The 21403-nt window shown below is 35.9% G+C and overlaps 1 protein-coding gene across 1 annotated transcript in view; it reads left to right on the forward strand.

The window, feature by feature from the left end:
- Positions 1-2688: 2688 nt before the first annotated feature.
- The window catches only part of LOC129257977 (uncharacterized), a 36777-nt gene continuing 18062 nt past the window's right edge, over positions 2689-21403 (forward strand). Inside the window, exon 1 of the mRNA XM_064096152.1 lies at positions 2689-2915. The gene's annotated coding sequence lies outside the window, so the exon portion shown is untranslated. The remainder of the gene's footprint in view (positions 2916-21403) is intronic.

The following is a 21403-nucleotide window of genomic DNA, read 5'->3' on the forward strand; positions in this document are numbered from 1 at the left end:
TATAAATACCATTTCTTAATGGCTAGTGATGATTGAACATTATTTTTATAGTAATAGTAGTAATGAAGTAATGTGTCTGATTATACATTGAATACCCAAAATCATGTTCAATTTTCTTTTTAAACAAATTATGAAGAAATGCCATTTTATTGAATTCATATTATAATATTACTAGGATATGATGTCACATAACCAGGGACATAACCACCAATTCCATAAGTATTAATATTTGTTGAATTTTAGCAAAATTTTCACCAATGTGTTTCTTTTGTTTTTCTGCTCCTGTTAAAACTTAATTCTTACTAAGATGAACTTTTCCTTTCACTCTCAAAAAGAATCATACAGAGTCTTGAATTTGATTGCAAATTTCCAATTCAAACTCTGTTTCTTGCAATAGAAAGCAATATCTGTATCGAACAACCAACAACAAATTTTACATCTGGAATCTGCCATCAACTACAAATACATTGTTTGCAACACTCTTGAAGTCATAAGATAACCCCAGATTAAACTTAAAATACCTCAGACAGAAGGCATGCTTCTGGGAAAATGGAAACATGTCATCATGTGGAAAAAACAAACACCTAATCTTAAAAAATTAGGCATCAATATAAAGTGGACTAATTAAGTTATATTTTGATAGGTAATGTAATTGTGTATCTGGGCCTTGGTTGGGTACAGTATTCGTGGGGAGGTTCAGGTCAGCTGCGCCGCATAGCCACTTAATATATACACATGGACATGTAGAGTATAAATAACCTTTTCGTATGTATACCATGGTGATCATTGATCAATAAAAACAATAATTCCAATGATAAGAGAAGTTGATGGCACTGGCGTAAATCCGTGTTGATGGGTGGGGGGGATGACTGAAATTTTTTATTTATTTTTTTTACAATCATGTTTTTAGATATGCAAGGAATTGTCATTGATATGTCCACAGTGGCGTACCGTGGGTCACGGCATTGGGGAGGGGGGCACCAGCAAAATGTTTGAATCACTGAGTGAGCGCACTCAGTTGCCAGTTATACTGACCTAATAGAGACATTTTCTGGACTATGTCATTAAACGGATATGCATCTCACTGATCAAATAATGCGAGCGCGAAGCGCGAGCTGAATTTTTTTATATTCACACCTAAAAAGAGACATTATAATCAAATTTGTGTAATCATGATAGGTACCGTCTCGCTAAACAATACGAGCGCGAAGCGCGAGCTGAAGTTTTCGTATATTTTGACCCCAAACAGCGAGATTTTGAGGAATATATTTTAGGATTCCATTAAGAGTATGCACATCTCACCATAGTCATCTAATGCGAGTGCCAAGCGCTTGCTGGTTTATAAGAATTACATCTGAACACATGAAACACTTTTAGTAGTCATTGCAATCATGATTATCATACGCATCTCACTAATCAAATATTGCGAGCGCGAAGCGCGAGCTGAAAATTTAGATAATTCAGACCTGAAGTGGGGCATTCTAAGGTTTCTTTGTAGGAATTAACTAGGACCATACGTATTTCAATATCCAAATGATGCGAGCGCGAAGCGCGAGCTGAAAATTTTTGATATTCAGATCAGAAGAAGGGACATTTTAAGGACTGATTTTAGGAATTCATGAAGAGCAGACATATCTCACCAATCCACTAATGCGAACGTAATCACAGACAAAAAAATGTTTCATATATACGAAGACCTTAACATGGGGCAATCACTTTTTGAGTCATGAAAAAGAAGCATATGTCACTTCATAAAACAATGATAACTCAAGTGCTAGGAAATATATTTGGTTTATATTGACTTGAAAACAGGATGTTTCAGTACAACAGGACTATATATCTCGTTAACAGACAATGCAAGCACCACGCCCTGGGCAAATTATGTTTCAAGAAGTTATGATAAAAATGTTTCTTATGTAATGTAACATAACATAATTATAATATAACATTATGATGAATAATATTTTCTTCTTTCCCACTTTACGCTTTTCTTCCTTTCTCCCTCTTTTCTCCTTTTCCCCTTTCCCCCGTTTTTTTTTGTCAGCCGATTGGGGGGGGGGGACGTGCCCCCATGCCCCCCCCCCATAGTTACGCCACTGTATGTCCATATGGCAAATACCCCTCCAATATTATTATCTTTTTACCCCATGATGGTTTAATGGTTTTATTAGAGATTATATTAAAAAAGAATTGACATTCCATCTTAATCCCTTGCCAAAGACCCCAACATTGATGAATTGGAAGAAACGGGAGTTTCTCTTCAATGTTATGATAAGGACATAAGTATTTCGTTTGGAAATGGTGAACTGGCTCTTTATTTGCATTTTATGATTCAATAATATTGTTTTATTTGTTAAGCGGTATTTCAGGAAGAATTTTCACCAATAAAACAGTTATCTCTTGTGATTTTTTTCTTCATTTCTTTCGTAAAAAGTGGGGGGATGTTTGTACAGGCCATCCCCCCCTCCTTGAAAAGTGGGGGGGATATATCCCCCCATCCCCCCCCCCCCCCGGGATTTACGCCAGTGGTTGATGGTATTCGTTTTTGTCAGTTTAAACATGTGTGATTAAAAAGGAACAAATTAACAAAAAAAAAAAAGAATATTTGCCAACCCCTGCCCCCAAAATTGAATTTTCCCAACTTTGGCATCCTTTTTACAAGAAAGCTACTGGAGGCTCTGGGACAGTCTCTGGGTCTGGATGGGTCGAAAAGCGACGAACTACAAGCTTCACCATGGCATATCCATCTCTACAATCTACGACTCTTATAACTCGTCGACGTCGCGAGTAGTTGAATTGTAATTGTGCATGCATTGTGTACAATCTTCGAAATCACGACCTTCAAATTCAAGCTTGCTCAAGATCTCGCCGAAGAGGAGGACGTGTTGTCAAATGAACGTGTAATTTAATGATCTGTAAGTGCCATATAAATGCGATGAATATTGCAATTCTACTTTTGTATGTCTTTTGTACATGAAGTGAACATTACTGTTAATATTATGTCTGTTCAAAGTTGAATTTTAGTGACTTTAATCATGTGAAGTGATGAGGTTGTATTGTATGACCTGAGGCTGTGATTAGTGGCCTGTGCTTGATGGTACCCGTGCGGCGGCCGCGGCGGCTGTGTATCTGGGGCGGTATTCTGAAAACGTTCTTATCTTAATTTTGTTCTTATCTACGTCACGTTCTCAAATTGGTATTCTGAAAACGTTCTTATCTTTTTCTTATCTTTTGTTCTTATCTTTTTCTTATCTTGCTTTCCATCGATGCTGAGCGCGTAAATTTATCATTCGCGCATATGATACAAAAGCGCGCTAAAAGATAAGAACAAAATAAAGATAAGTGGTATTCTGAAAACGTTCTTATCTTTTTTCTTTCTTATCTTTCACGATATTTATGATAATATTTAAGATAGCTAGAGGGTTATCACATCTTACAATGTCCGCCTCCTTTCTTGCTAAAAATCGATGGCCACTGGTAGCTAGTAACAAGTATTCCTCCCACCCTTTCTTTCATTCACCCTGTATTTTGTCTGTCTCTTGTTTTTTCTATCCCTTTTTTCTTTCTTTCTTCTTTCGTTCTGTCTTTCTCTATTTCATTTATTTATTTTCGCTTTTTCTTCCTTTCTGTTTGTCTTTTTTCCTTTCTTTCATTCTTCATTTTGTTTTAGTCTTTTGAATCTTTTAACTTCTTCCTTATTTTTCTTTTGCGTTATTTTATTCATTCTTTATTTATTTTTTTTTTTATTGAATTTATTTCCGTTAAAAACAAATAACAATACATATAAAATGATACAGGTGCTGCTGGTCTACCGAGGGGTGATTCCTTTTTTATTTTCCCTTTTCCCTTTTCGATTTTTTCCTTTTTTTCTTTTAATTATTAATATTTTGTTGTTGTTTTTCCTTTCCCTTTTCTCTATTTTTTTCTGTTTTTCTTTTCCTTTCTTCCTTCACTTTATTTATTTTTTGTAAACTTTTTATTTTTTCATTCTTTTGCTTTCTTTCATTCATTCTTTCCTCTTTATATTTGTTTTTTTTCTTTTTTATTTATTAATTTTATTTGTTCCCTTTTTCTTTCTTTCCTCTTTCCCGTAATTTTCTATTTTTCCCCTCATTCTTTTTATTTCTGCTTTATGACACTAAATGTGTTCCTTCTTTAGGCCTACTTTCTTCTTTCTTTATTCTAATTTATTTTTTGCTCATTCTCATTTCGTTCGTTCTTTATTTACTCTTCTATTAATTTTTAAAAATCGTTTTCTTTATTCTTTCCATTAATCTTTCTTCGTTTTTTTTCATTCATTCTTAATTTTTCCTGCCTTTCCCTTTCTTTTTCTTTCCTTCTTTGAATTTACCTTTCTTTTTATCTTTATTTAGTTTTCAATTTTGCTATAATTTTCCTTTCCTTTCATGTTTTATATTCTCTCTCTTATCTCTTTCTTTCTCTCCCTCTCTTTATTTCTTTGTTTCATTTTCCCTTTTTCTCTCTTCCTTCACTTTTTACAAAGTTTATTCCTTCCTTTTTTTACTTTCTTTCATTCGTTTTGTCTAACTTTTTTGGGGGGTTCTTTGTTCCTCCATTTTATCATTTTTAATCTTTTGTTTTGTCCTTTTTCGTTTTTTCCTTTTCCTTCTTTATTTTCCTTCAATTTTTTATTCCTCTTTTATCATTGATTATCATCTTATTAATTCATCCTTTTTCTTTCTTGTATTCTTTCCTTTTGTATTTCTTTTGATTTTTTTTATTTTCTTTTAAGTTCTTTTTGCTTGCTTTCTTTCTTTCATTGTTTTCCTCTTTGATCCTTTTATTTTTTAAATTTCTGCTTCATTCTGACCCTTTTCTGTCTTCTTACTTACCTACTTACTTTCTTTCTTCCTGTTTTATTCTTATTCGTAACTGCTTTCTTCACCTTTTTTCTTTACTTTCTTTCTTTCTTTCTTTCTTTATTCATTTTGTGCACGTGACGTCTCGAAATAATAATCAGTCATTGCGTATAAAATGCCTATTTCGCGCAATGGGCCAGAAACAGTGTACGCGCAGCGCCCATGATATTCTCTTGACATAAGGAACGCTTCTATTGGTTAAACTGCCAATATAAAGTGCATTTTGATTGGTAATATCTTTAAAATGGGCGTGTTGAAGATAAGAAGGAGGCAGTCCTTACAGAGATAAGAACGCGTTAAGAAGATTTTCAGAATACCGATTTGCAATGATTTTAGCGTCTTCCTATCTCATTGAGATAAGAACAAAGATAAGAACAAAGATAAGAACGTTTTCAGAATACCACCCCTGGGCTTTGGTTGGCATGGTTGGGTACAGTATTCGTGGGGAGGTTCATCAGGTCCGCTGCGCCGCATAGCCAGAGCCCGGACCAGAGCTGGCAGAGGCTGAGAGCCTAGGCTAGAGGCCGTGTGTATCGCTCCTAATGCTGTGACCACGTCTAGCCTGGCGGCTTCTAGAGAGTAAAAATCATTTACTAATAACGTAAGGTTACTCTCATACGAAGCCAGGCCTTTAAGTTCTATCTCATAGTCATACTCATACTCAGTCACACTAATACGAGGTTCGTATATATATACGAACCTCGTACACCGGACCGTGTTTGACCGTAGATTTTGAAGTAGTCGGCAAACATTGCTTCATTGCTGAAGTAATATTTGCCGAAACTCCTTCTCGCTACGCACCGGGGCTCTTTCCGAATTCCGGTAAGTAGCAATACATAACAAAATTATACATAGGGCCTATGATATTTAAAATGACATTTAAAAAGAGCAAATTTCGCTTACCTCGGCCTAGCAAGTGACTTTGTTTGTCTCTTTTACGGAAATACAAGGAAGCCCGTTGGTGGCGCTAATAAATTTCACAACCTTGATTCAGCTCCTCGGTAAATTTATAACTGTGTCTAAATTCTTTGAATGCGCAATTCTTATGATTAATTTACTAATTATGGGCACCAATAAATAAAATACCTTCAAAAACATAATTCAGGATTACTATTGGCGATGATAACACTTTTGTTGCAATTAATTTAAAACGCTGTCTAATATAATTTTTTTTTTTTTTAAATACACATGCCTGGAACGAAACCAGCAGTACAAGCAGTATTAACGAACGTCACGGCCGGTATACCAAAGTCTATACAATGAAAAGATTGGACACTTCACAGACTTCGCGTAATGCCTTGCGTCGATTTGCGTGTAAAATAGTGTAATAATATAGGGTATTTATATTGCGCACATATCCACCTTGTTAGGTGCTCAAGGCGCTCCTATATTACCCGGCTAAGCTAGGCGTTCATAGCGCACACAGCTTTTTAAGGAATTACTTCCTACCGGTACCCATTTACCTCACCTGGGTTGAGTGCAGCACATTGTGGATCAGTTTCTTGCCGAAGGAAATTACGCCATGGCTGGGATTCGAACCCACGACCCTCTGTTTCAAAGTCCGAAGACTAATCCACTGGGCCACAACGCTCCACAGTGTAGGTTCCTAATCTTTCCCTTGTCGTGTCTTTGATATGAATATAAATCGCGCGCCCTCTTTAGGCGAAAATTGATATCTACGCTGACCAAATTTTATCTCTGTGAAATCTTCACTAAAGATCAAGAAAATATACATATTTTTAAGAAAAAACTTCAAGGAGAAGTCACGGAAGGATCTAAATGATTCGGTAAGTGTCATAGCAGAATGTGAAATACCAGATTATTGGTGATATTTTATGTGGGCAAAAGCCCACTATCTTTTTGACTTGTCGTGTGTGTCGCGTGCATATGACTGATATTCCTTCGCACGCGAGATGATATGAACCCATGGGTGACTCAGTCATAGACCCACACAAAGGAAGCCAAAACCTGAAACTTTCACCCCCGAGATTTCTACTTTCCTTCTAAAAGATCTAGCTCTAAATCATGTACATGGGATAAAACTTCATGTCCGACATTTCTACGCTCTCGTTGTTATTTTTAAAACAAGAACTCATCAAAAAAATGAAAAAATATTGTGAAAAGACGGAAGAGACTTGCCCGATGTTTACGCCGCCATCTTGTTTCTTATTGTACTTCCCCAACGTTACGGACGCGAGCGTCGCGTAACGTTGGGGAAGTACAATAAGAAACAAGATGGCGGCGTAAACATCGGGCAAGTCTCTTCCGTCTTTTCACAAAGCAAAAACAATTGGGGATGTAGGCCTATCATTGGCCTGTATATTATGCGCTATATTGATATTCCTATATAGGCATTTTTGTTCTCAGTTTCGTTAGATTTTTTGTTAATTTAAACTGTAATTCTGTACATTCAATACTATTTAACTTTTCCATTTGCTTGAATCGCGCTCATATGTCATCATTGTGTTCCGTTTCTGTGCTATCACAGTACATGGCCCATAGGTACTGTATGCGCATGGCAGGCTGCGAAGACGTATCGAGTAATGGCGGCCGGTCTCCGCGTAATCACAGCGATTTGACGAAATACGCCCTCTAGCGTTATTAGTATATATCTCTATGTCGGTGCCTCATTAGTTAGGCACGGCCAATGAACGTAGAGGGCAGCAACACAGTGTTGCTATTAGGAAGGTCCACTCTATACTCTCATACAATTGAAGTGCGTGAACAATTTGGTAGTCATGCCAACGAAACCATGAACCATATAATACAACCCAGGGAGTAATAGCAAAATAGAGATAAACTAATAGACTATGACAATTCTATAATAGAAACAAAAAAATATACAAACAATGGAATACTAATGTACCACATTTAAGAAATAAAACTATTACTCAATTATTGTCTTAATTTTTTGTAAATATTCAGTAAAACAGGATTAAATTCTGTCATGTAAATAAACCAGTCTGCTAATTTCACCCGGATTTATCCAAGCTCATTTTGTGACCACGGAAATCCTCTCAGAGCGTTTTTTAGTCAGATTGTAGAGTTGATTTATTTTCATTTCCTCTTTTTGATTATTTTTGCTTGAAAAGTTTTTACATCAAATATCATGCGTAAAAATATGGAATGTTTGTCCCATATATTTCCTAAAATGTGACGTGGTGGTGACAACGGTTTTATGACTTTGCATATCAATATGGTATTAAGGATACGTGAGGTTGATAATACTTCATCTAAATTTCGCTGTACCACATTAATGCACCTACACAATCCAGCAGCACCTCTCGAGTATACAACCACCATGGCTGGCATAACTGCGGCGGCGCACCGGCCCAGTCGGTGCTGAGGTAGGGTACGGTTGGCTGCATGCATATGCTAACACAAATTTTTGTAAAATTATGGAATGAAAATATAAATGTGACATAGACCCTTGATAGTTCTCGAGTCAAGACCCGTCGAAATATACATAGCTCGATACTGAACCAGATAATTTCGGCCTAATATTAGGTCTAACGTTAGACTAGGTCTAGGACTTGGCTTTTCAGCTAGTGTAGTGGCCATATTTGATCCTGCCTGATGTATTGCAAAAATCTGTGTTGGATTTGTGGATATATCATAATTATTTTAGATTTTCAGACTACAATCTGCACTGTAAGTGAAGATTGAAATCCTAATCTTTAAAGTAGAAATATATTGAAAATCATAAAAATAAAGAATTACATATCAAATTAAAGGGGAAAATAAAAAGAACACGATGGTGTACATCATTTATCATTGAGACCGATGAAACTCACTTAATTGATAGTTTAAAGTTCTCTCTCTGAATGCTTTAAACACGCACAATTACGTCCGCGAAATTGGGTTTTTTTGATGACGTGTATAAAACCTTTTTTGAAGCAAAAAGTTGAGGTAAATTAAAATTAGATGTAAAAGATCATCCCCAACATGCGTAGCTCGTATGTGATTGTAAACAAACCATCCAAAATGCCAGTTGAGAGCTGTGCAACACGTGCATCTACCGTACTCTCTCAGCTCGGCCAAGGCGAGCAAGCAATGTGTGTTTGTGATGGTGATGGCGCCCCGATGTGACCAGGGAATTACATGTAAGCAGAAAAACGGTAACACAAATATCATTAGTCTATGTATTTTTATTGCTATGCAAACTACAACTACAAGAAACATGATTAGCTTTTGTCTTACATTTTTTTAAAATAATGAAATACTTAAATAATATTATTTAACATTTATATCAACTCTACAATCTTCCAAAAAAGTGCTCTGGGAGCAAATGGTCATAAAATCTCGGAAGTGGACCTTCCTAATAGCCCTCTACGTTCGTTGGGCACGGATGTGCACAAAATTTGTAGGCGCATCGGTTCGCTTGTCAATGCATTAGTGCCGCAATAGCAGGGTATTGCTAACGTTGAAGTCTATGGCAGGGCTGAAGAATACTCCATTTCCCCCTCTGATTGTATCCCTGTACAGTGTATACGGCGGCATTGCAACGGGCTGGATTTTAGCTTCAAAATCCAATGTAATCCACTCAAAATCAGCTCAAATCTATCGATGATTCGGCGAATCCAATAGCTCATTTTACGTTTCACCACATTTTTTTGGTGCATTTTATGAATTTGGGGTATGAATGGGTCCAAATTTATGGATCGTTTTCAAAACTTGAATTTAGGAAGTTTCGATAAGTGGCCGTATTAGACCTGCGCCTGGCATCGCCCTATGCATACATACAAGTCATAGATATAGGCTTGCATATAAATGAAGTTCATGGATTTTCGCTGACGATTGTTTACACACAAAATATGTACATGTATGTTACGTCACATTACACACATGCGAGCATTCGTGCAACGTACAGCTAAGCAAGGTACCATTTCTTCTATGTATTTTTGGCACATAAACATGATCTATTTTGCTACTTTTTCAGAAGTTATTTGTTTGGAATTTCTGTAACTTTTAAGTAATTTTTGTTATGTTTTAGGACTTGAAGATTATTTTTATGTGTTTTTTATGACAAATTAAGAGCTTTCTAAATTTTGTTTTCCTATCTAGCTAAATATTATTGCTATTAGAGAGTAAAAATCATTCACTAACGTGTGCTTGCTCTATGATACACACGTTCGTGAATGATGTTTACTCTAGGATCTGTAGGAGCCTCCTGGTTACGTCTGTGTGACTGTGTAGCATTAGACGATAACTTTATTAGAGATAGTACATGTAGTAAAGTATAAGAAAATGTTATTTTAATCCCCAGACATGCCAGAAAAGATTTTTTATTCCTGTCATATTTTACTCCAAATGCTGGACGCACTTGCCAAATATCGGACACATCAAACATGTTTGTTGTGATCGATTTGTGCGGTTGAAATCATGCTCTAACTATGTTAAATATATACAAAAAGTGTTATATTGAACATGAAATATGTACAGTAAAATGCTTTGAGCACACTTTATTTTTTTAAATGTCCTAAGATGAAGGTACTTCAAAATTCTAATTTTTTATGAGTTTACCTATTAAAAAATTATATCGATGAGGTTGTGATACAGTTCTGCTGCTAAATTTTGCTGCCCCCAACAAATCTTGTTGGGGCCGCACATGTTGAAACCTGGATGTCCACAATTCCACATTGCATTTCAAATTAATTTCTAATGCACATTGCTTGTCCTTGTTGACCAAAGTGTGTATTGTAAACTAAGGAATGAATTTGATAAGAAATTAATAAATATCTGTCTTCGCAGTTATTCTGCATGAAACGTGTTACATGTATGCTGTGTATGATACGTTCTCCTTGGTGTGTATCATGTGTCCTAAGATCATGTAGTGAACTGCAATGAGAATGGGTTATATCAAAAGCAATATTCTTTGAGTGCTATAGACATCAGGTGCAGTGAGTACTTGAGCTGATTACTTCTATTACAATCATATTCCAGATTTTAATGAGTTGATTGATTGGATTATTGAGTGTCTATACACTATGTGAGAGTCTTAAAGAGCAAGTCAGTAAAAAGTAAAGTACAGTGTATAGGGTTAACAATAGTCCAGGCTTAAAGCTAAATTACAGTAGTTGCAGTAAAACACTAATTTCGTGAGAAAGTCTGTAAAACCAAGGTTAAGTATGACTATATCATCGTGGATCTAGATCTGGTACAGTTACATAAACTGAACTTTGTGAAATCATAAAATCTAAGCTGAAATACGATCACGCTGAAGATCGCAAACACAGATAGGCACACGTGGGACAGTGTGTTATTATTGCTGGAATAAAGACCCGACGGAAGTGACCAAATCCGCGCTTATTTTGCTTATTTCTCAGCAATTACACAATTTCTTCCAGAATCCTTTGGCACATATTTTTTATTCATACAAACAGACACTTGGGTGGTCATTATATTAGATTCTGTAAAAGGTCATTTTGAGATCGTTACCAAAACTGGAATTTACCTTTAAAAAGGGGAATCCAGCCTTGGCCATTAAATGTTGTGTTGGGAAGGAGAAAAATAAATTAAACAGAATGGTGAAAGTTTGAAAGAAATCGGACAAGCAATAAGAAAGTTATAGCTGCTTTAAAATTGAGATCACTAATACTATGTAGATTTCAAATTGGCAACTGGGTAAGTAAATTATGACAAGGGGCAAGGACAACTTGCCCATAGGCCATGTACTTTATTATCAGGGATTTGTGGTTTTCTCCTAAGTACCCATTCCCCTGGGGCAGTAATCTAAATATAACCCAGGTAGTATATTGTTTTATGTCCTCATGAAAGAAAAATATAATTTGAAATAAAACTTTTGGGAAAAATGACATATTAGCCATAATATGTATTGGAGTACATGGAAGAGTAGTCCTTGCCTTACATCACTATGACATCCCATATGCGGCGAATTTGAAGTCTCCATGGGTATAGTGATTACCAATATTTACAACTTTTAAAAATTCATAACTTTCTTGTTGTTTGTCCAATATTGTTCAAACTTTCACCTATCAAATTGTCTGATTTTTCTTTTTCTTATAAAAACAAGTTTTTATTTGGGTTGGATTCCCCTTTAAATAAATGTGAGGAAACGGCATTAGTGTGTGTGTGTACTCTCATTACCAAAATATTCAAATGGAAGCGGTGGGGGCTGGGGGACATTGAAATAAAGAGGTCTGAATTTTGTCTTTTTTGTTTCCAATTCAGTGGGAAGAATGATGGGGGGGGGGGGTGCATGGTTCGGAGCAATACCCATGGGTTTTTTCTCTCTCTTTGCTGTGCATGCATATCATTTCTGTAGCCTACAGCAATTGACTTAATTTCTTGATGGACTTAACAGTCTTCTCTGATGACCGATTGCCATCTCTTAACATTGAACATCACTTGAAAGAAGATCACTCGAAATTGGGCACCAATGTCACTGATACAATGATAGCTTTAGCAGAACAATGGACTCAAACATTTCTCTCACTGTCCTGATCACCATATTATGGTATTAGGAAATAGATATCATGTGAAGCTGGATATTTAAAAATGTGAATTTGAGACACTGACGAATTGGGAAAGAATACATGTATATAACAGTTCAGATAATTTGAACTTGAACCATTTTTTACAGATTGGTTGGAATATTCACCAAGATTTTGCTGTAAGTACATCTCATGCTTGAGTGAATCCAAACTCTAATCCTTGTTTTCTTCAAGTTTATTGTATGAAGCTCTAGAGCTCTGAATTCCTTCTACATTCATTCAAGAACTTGTGTGCTTTTTTGTTGATCAATTTCAAAAGTTACTATGTAGTATTTTAAAGCTTAGGATCTGCTTTTTCAAACTTGATAAACATTTTTATTTTGGTTTATTGCTTGCATCAAAATGATCTCATTTTGAACCACTTCTTAATAAATGGTGGTGATGGTGGTGATTTTTTACCTGATTGCTTTTAAAGAAAACATGAATGCTTGTAACGATGGCTTAATGTCCTCTCTGACGGACCTGGAAATGAGGATAATGCCTTACCAAAGGGCACTAGCGCACCAAGTGGGAATCGAACCTGGGTCACTGGAATCCGAAACCCCTGCTCAACCGACCGAGCTATCGTGACTATCTTTAACAATAACATCTATTTGCTCCATGAAAATGATGAAGTTCATGTAGCATGCAATTTGAGAAAAGGAAAAACAAAGCAGCTGCGCTGGAGATCAGAGAGTGCAGGAATGTCTCGATGAGAGAAGTATTTGTTTCTGTTCCAAACCGGAGTCAAGTTCACTTAGGTGTTTATCCTATCCTATAGTGATTTACTGCCTTGTGTCATGACCAGACTGTACACAAATGGTTGACCCTGTGAGCATGATGTTTGAGGGAACTAGCTGATTGTTTTTTGCCAGCTGTTTTTACAGGAGCACTGTGCTAGCTAATCAGACTGGTGTATGCAGAGACCTTGGCTGTGTTCAGTTAAACGTTTTGAAATTCAAACCATGAGTGGTGTTCAAGCAATTCTATTTTAGTTGGAGAGTGAATGTATTCAAAATGCCCGGGGGGGCCACTTCCATTCACGAGTGGATACCATGCGCGACCATGGGGTCTCGAAAAGCACCCTAAACACGTAATTTCCATATTCTGAAAATGCACCCCTTAACAAGTATTGGCGTGTGAAACCCTACCCTTAACAAGTATTGGAAACAAAACGATACTCTTGGCAAATGTTCCCTGAAATGAACCCCTAAACAAGTACAGGAATGTTTTATTGTTACGGATCCTTCGGTCGTCGGCTTTACCTTATTTGGTTTAGTACGACCCCACCTTCTACACCTCGCGCAAATCGGACTCTAAACACGAAGTATTGGGGCAAAAAGGACATCCTTTTTAAAACATTTTAATTTTGTTTTATCATCCCCGCGAATTCGACCCTAAACACGTAATTTTCCTAGCGAAATAGATACCCTTTTTTCATTATTTTTGTGTTTTTGACACCCTTATCACGTTACGTACGTAACGTGCCCTATCGTGAAAAAGACATCCTTTTTACGTGTTTTTTTGGTCGTGCATGGTATCCACTCGTCAATGTAAGTGGCCCCCCCGGGTCAAAATGTGATCATGAAACACTTGAATGCAAGTCTGGAGGCCTACATGTACAGATTAATATATTAAAGACAATGGAGATGTCAATTATGATTCTGATTTACAAAGAACCTGCTGTTGATGGATTGCATATACTCCAAGCTGTATACTTCGGGTCAGGTGGCTTGATGGAGGAGAATCAATGTTCATGAATAATGCTTGAATGCTATCCAAAAGTATCCAGTGTATTTTTTTGCATTTACATGTAGATATGTGATTAAGTCTGCCATTCTATGGCTTTGAATGAGTAAAATTGATTGAACACGCCTGTAGACTCATCACACAGGAGTTTGCAGAGACCTGGATGTGTATACAATGTAGATCCTTGGAAAAATGCCAGATTAACCTTAAACTGCCCCTTCCAATTGCTCTCTTTGTTGAGAACCATGACTTCTTAAACCATGACCTTGTTCTTGGATGCCATATTTGTTATGCAGAGTTTTGAAGGAAAAAATTCCCACTTCCTCCCCAGGTAAAGAAGAAAAAAAATTGTGAGGTCTATACTGTAGATGTGCAGTTTATCCATTTTAAGAAGTCTGCTTCCTGTGTTTACACTGTAAAACATATGCCTACTTCTCAAGAATGGTGTAGCCTCCATGTAGACTGCTTCTGCTTTTTATACCTCTATGCCATAATTACATGTAGGTCAGGCTTGCACAGTAATGTACCGTACATGTAGGGTAAACAATTTGATCCTGTGTTTATTTAGCATCCTTCCTTGTTAGCATACATGAACAAAGTCTATGAAACTACTATTGAAAGGGATCATTCTGGGCTATGCAATAATTATTTAGTGCCCTTTATATCAAACCTGAAAAGATAAAACCGTCTTCATTTATGAATGGGCCATTAAATGAAATGCGACCGCGATTGATGGATTTTCTAAATGTGGCTGTGGGGACGCAGGTGTATGAACCAAAAAGGCTACTGCCCTGATGATTGTGTACAAGCCATGCTACATTGTGAAAGCCTCTTTTCCTTCCCAAGACAAGCTCATTGTGAATAAGCGGAATCAGACATGCATGCGTGGTGCGTTGATGCAGTCAGTGTCTTTGGAGAATAACAAGAGGTCTGTGATGCTCTCATACACATACGCAGCAGCGTAGGTTCTTGCATAAGAGGTGCTCACTGGCGTGTGAGTCATATGCATAAATCTGACATATTGGCTAACCGCGATCAAATTTGATATCTTTCTACTTCATAGCAAGGCGTGTGTTCGTCCCTGTTCTCTATTCTACCAAATGATAGATGGGAGGTGTGTTTGCTGTTTACATGGAGACGATGAACTTCTAAAATTTCTTCAGTTCTTTTTATGCAATGTGAAACTAATATACATGTAGGCCTAATCTTCATATGGTTCATGCATGCCTAGATGTCAGTCATCACAAAGCATTTGTTATTTATACTGCATGATTATTTATTTTGACCAATTAATATTTCTGCACCTCTGTACAAAAATACAATTAGTACTGATTGACACCTGTCACTTTGCATTAAGGAATGTTTTTATAGCATTCTGCTGCCCCCCTTGTGATTTTTCTTGGCCATTGCCTGAAGATATTTTCCTCAAGCTTTGCATATATACCGTCAGACTAGTAGGTCCATGCATTTACATGTATGTATGACCATGGTCCAGGCAACAATTTGCAGATAAAGTACATGTAATTTCACCAATAGCTTGATTGCCATTGTGAATGATTACATTAATTCTTGGCCAAGTACATGTACATGTATGTGTAAGAAAATTTATCATTGTTCTGGACTCCTTATACATCAATTTTGGGGGCTATGTTAAGTTGCTTTCAGTTTCAATTTTCTTTTGTGAATAAGATATAAAACAACATTTGATAAATCATGAAAATCTATCACATGTGCACATGTTGAGCTGTGAATTATACAGTAGGACTATTGAATTGGATATGCTATGAAAAACATGTGTGGGTTCTTTCATATATGGCCTACACCAGAAATGTGTGACAAAGGTACAATTTACATATAAACCCATGTATTTTGGTATCATCATATACATCTGCATAAAAATGTCCACTATGTTGGTGTTTGTGTGGAAGGAAAGCCTTTTTTTATTGGCAAGAAATTCTGATGTCGGCCATCGAAATGTATATAACGGGTAATATAAACATCTTTTTTTCATTATTTTCAAAATCCTGGAGGAGAATAAATGTTTTCGTTTAATTAAGAACTTGAATTTGTGAATCCAAAGAAGGAAGGGACAGGCAAGTCACTTCAAAGTATGGAGTTTAGAAAAGGAAAACTTTTACAGTGAAATTACTTCCTTTCATATGAGTCATTTTGAGATGTTTTGAATGTGCATGTACATGTACATTGTAGGTAAGACCTACATGTATATTAAACCCATTGTAAATTGTGTGAATTCTTCAGGGGAGCATTCATTTATAAATGTTCATTCATTGATTATTGTTACAAGAGCCAAAATCCTTGTATCTTCATGATCAGAAGCATACCTGTTCAATAATTATGACGTCCTTATCAGGCCTCAAAATACCTGATACACTGTACTTCATTTGATCATTCAGTAGGATCCATGTTCAAACCCAGCTGAACCAGATATTAAGTTTAATATGTGTCTGTATTTAGACTCACATCCTCCAAGACCTTTCACATTCTTCTTGCCTCATATCAAAAGTTATGTTTAATATGTACTTTTATACTGAAAAAACCCCCATTCCCTATGACCTAATGGATAAATCCCTGTTTTTTTTTTTTTTTTTTTTGGGGGGGGGGGATCGGATAAAGAACCTTCATTTTGTTTAAATATTTAAGAGGGTATTTTTGCTTTGACAAGGCCAAAAGACCTGGTGGTTGATTCACAAAGCTGTTTGTAAGTTAAGAGCAACTTTAAGAACGTTTGGCGAACATTTATTATGCGCGAAGTAGTCACTGATGATTGATGAACATATCATTTACCGCAAGAAAGGATCACCAGTCGTTCTGTAAGTTGCTCTTAATTTACATGTATGAATAGCTTTATGAAACAGCCCCCGGGTATTTTTATCAAATTGGAACAAAATCACCTCACATTATTCACTCTATAATTCTCTTGTATCTTTTGCCCCAAGACGATTGTGAACATAAACGTGATCCTGATATTTCACGTTCCGTACATGTATGTGATGTTGACAATATTCGATTCTGACTTCAATTCGATGTTCAAAGAGCTGAGGCTAGTTCAATTCCTGTTCAAAGTGTTTGCACATGACTGGTTGATATTACTCTGACTTGTTGCAGAATTAATGCACATCATCTGGATGATGGATGCAAAGTGCAGTGACTTTTGTTGTCTACTGTGGGTACATAATGTACTCAATATCTGGGTCCCGTATAGATGCATTTGAAGCCAAGGGATCGATTGTAGGACTGATTTTTTTGATTGATTGTATCATCTGTAATGTGCTATCAATTGACAAGAGATTTACATGGGTAGTTTTGACAGAAAAGTTTAATGTGAAAATAGCAGAAAAATTGAATATAATGGTGAGGGTTTGTGAAAAATCCTTATTTAAAAGATTTTAAAGTTATTAGATTTTTAATTTTTGGATTTGTGACGTCATATTTGAGCAGCTTCCCATGTATCATGAATTAAAAATATCAATGAAACTTGAGATGTAATTTTCTCAAAATATGAAAATGGTTTTTATTGTACCGTGATCAACAAGCAAATTATTTCACACCAACTTCTGAAAGAAGAAATTTTTTAGTCATGATGCATTAAAAATGAAATTTATGCATTTTATATTACATGACAAATATATACATGTTCGACATCACAAATCAAAAACTTAAAATTCAATTAACTTTCTAATATTTTTTATTGGATTTTCCTCAAGCCTTCACCAATTTTTAAATCATTTTTTCTGATGTTTTTACAACAAGATTTTGTCAGGGAGAACTTCCCCATTAAATAAATAATCTTGAGAAAGTGACGTTTGGTAATTTCCTTGCATATTAATAGGCCTATGTTTGCTGTTGAGTCACCTCAATGGAAGAGCTCAGAATGTAGACCTACATGTACATGTACATTTTATAGATTTGCTTTATACCGGTAGTAGAAAACAATTTGCCTACACTTGCACCACTTTTCTCAAACTCACTGCTTTACATCAATGCTTCCTGACAGTTCCTGTATACATGAAGGCTTCAGTTTCTGGGGTAAGATGAAATCAATGGTATATCAATTGTATATCGATAGTGTCAAATGTATGTTTTGAAACATCATTTTAAGTTGCCAGTGAATCTTCTGGGATTCTTGTAATTTAATTGTTTCAGATGCATATAACCATCCATTGCACATGAAACTTTTTTTTAAATACTGCACAGATAGATACATGATGGAATTCAGTGTAGGTTTTATGTTGCTTGCCACCTTTCTTTAACGATCATTTACATGTAGGAAGGGTAGGATACTTGTTTTTCTATGACTGATGCGAATTAAATCAAATTACTGTCAATTGATGTTGAATCCAGGGCACTCTTCAAAGAGCTTTTCCTCCAGGATCCCAGCCTCTCAGATGACAAGAGCTTGAGATGAGATCATGTCTTGAATTTGATGCCCATGATATCAATCTTTGGCCCCTGTCTCAGTTTCACCTGAAATAGAAATTGCAGTTGGAAGTTTGGAACCCCATCGCCTCCTCTGAAGGCCTTTTTTTCTTCCAGAGCTCAAAGAACGGTAGGGATTTTAATACTGCTTGATGATATCAAGAAAATAGACACCCCCATCTCAAGTATCTGGTTCTCTTGCTTGCTTTGCTTTTCTCACCAAACCAAATTCATAGTATTAATCCAAAGAGAGAGAGAAAGGGAGTGAGAATAAGAAATTTCGATATTTTGGTAAAAGCTCAAAAGGTATGTGATAAAAACTACATGTAGACGCTTACCAATTTTCATATTTATTCCTGAAATAGTTTTCCTGCAGTAATGATAATGATTTGATAATGATGTAGGTTATTTGTATAGTGCACATATCCACCTTGTTGGGTGCTGTTCCTACATGTACGTGTATTATCTCTGGCTATTGAAGCTAGGCTACCGATTCTGATGCACACAGCTTTCTGAGGAATTAACAAGTACCTCATTACTGTACCCATCTATATGTAATGTAGGGAATGTTGGAGGAATTATCATTTGCTGTATATTTTTGGAAGAGTATGAATTTTTACTTCACAAACTTTACTCAAACATACTATGCTGTATTCAGCGACTTAAGTTTTCTGTCATTTACAAGAATGAGAAATGCAGAAAATTTGAATAATTATTAACTTTTTGAGATGTACATTTTAGGCCTACATGTACATGGAGGCATCCATGGGACTGCATGGGAGACATTAGAATCTGGTCGATGAATGTATTTTCCTGTGCAATCCAGGGTTCATAGAAAATTCTGAACTACATGTACATGTATTCAGGGGTGTCAGAGTCCAGATTTTTATCTGATTTCAGATTTTTTTTTTTTTTGATTTTCAGCTTAATTTCAGCTTATTTTTGGCCTTTGTACAAAAAGCATGGAAGCTCTTTCTATTTCAGACTTTTTCAACACTCTTCAGCTTTTTTTAGATCTTTTTATTTGTGACCACTCACACCCCTGTGTATTGTTGATGAACCTATAGAAGTCAGTTTTGAATATATTTGTAGAAGTTCATTTAAGATGAAAAGAATCTTTTTGGGGGGGTTTACTTTGCCCAAAGCATCAGAATGATTGATACCATCGACAAAAAGATGCCATGGGAGGGCTGAAAGGGGAAGCAATTGATAAATAATGAAATGTTTCATAGTATACATTATGACTCACTGCAACCTAATATCATCCATAATAAAGCCAGATTTCCAAAGTCAATTTGAAATGCATCATCTTGAGTCCTAAGCCATCCAAATAGTCTGCAGTTTTCCTCGTACCCTGAATACAACATTTTTGTAATATTAGTTTGTCCACTAGAATGATAAATAATTTTCTGCTGGACTTTGAACATGTTTTGCCAAGAAACAGTATTAAAGGGGGCACTCTGCTACTACTCTACATGTACACCTCGAGACATTCTTGTTTTATCTTTTATTTATTTCTATTGATCAAATGTGTTTATGAAAAGTTACTATACAGTTTCAGTTGTTTTATGAAATGGTATATAAATCAAGAATGTGGCCCAAACATGTGGAACAAGGTGTGAGTGAGCAAAGTTTCCCTGTGGAAATTAGAAACGTATTATCAGGGAATTCTCTTGTAAAAGTGTTTGATTCATTTGCCATACACTGTAAGGATTTAGACACAAATATTAATGTACATGTAGTCTAATCTGTTGAAAAGATACAGATATGAAAACTGCATGCTTTGTGTAAACTTTATTAAAGTTGGGTTGATCTTTTAAAGTTGCAACTTCAGGCTATAGCTTGGTTGAGGATTGCCAAAAAAAAAACGTGTGCAAATAGGTACATGTACATTTACATGTACATGTACCTGTAGCTCATTGACCTTAAAAGAGGTCAATGAAATACATCAACTAGAATCCCAAGCATACAATGTCAACATTGATTTAAATGAATGAATCTGCTCTATCGGTCATGCATCAATGTTATTGCAGAGATAACAAAAAGTATTTACAATGTCATATTGCAGTGGGTTGTTTGAAAAAGCATTGTCCCCAGCTTCCCAAATGATAGGTGAATCAAATATCATAATTCAAACCGTAACAATTCTGTATTCTTTTGACTTTTGGATTATTGACTTCAAGTTTCTATATTATTCAAGGTGTTTTGTTATAAGCTCTTTGCTCTTCTACTTTTGATAACATGTTTATGAAAAGGAAAACATGCTTGTTTTGCTTTTAACTTACGTTGAGCTTCATCCAAGTACATGTACATGGAAATCGTACTGACAAAGGACACTATTGTAATATGTTAGATTTACTGATATTTATTTTCATCATTAAGTGTCTTACTATGCTTATTAAGCTACTTGTATCACTTAAGTTTTGCAGTGCAAACCTTACTCTGCACGTGGACCTATTATGAATAGGTCCATGCTCTGCACACCTACCAGGTTCTAGGAAGGTGATATAAACACAATGAAGCAAATGTTTTCCTCTCCCATTCAACAAACCAACTCTGATGTTAATTTACATGAACATCCTTTGAACATGATTAAAATGTCCATGAGCCTGGTTGGCTTCATAAAACACAGACCCTATATAGTATTGACGTGACATTTTATATCTTTTGTCAATAGTCTAACGGATGCTGTACATGTAGCCTCCATGTTTGGAGGGTATCCAGATGTCATAAAGGCTATTAAGATGAATTATTTTTTAAAGGTTAATTCCGATGGGATTCACCTACTCATTATACCTGTTTTGCGCATGTGTCTGGGGGAGGGAACATGATTACCTCTCATTC

Source organism: Lytechinus pictus, chromosome 3, assembly GCF_037042905.1.
Source record: "Lytechinus pictus isolate F3 Inbred chromosome 3, Lp3.0, whole genome shotgun sequence".
NCBI classification, from domain to species: Eukaryota; Metazoa; Echinodermata; class Echinoidea; order Temnopleuroida; family Toxopneustidae; genus Lytechinus; species Lytechinus pictus.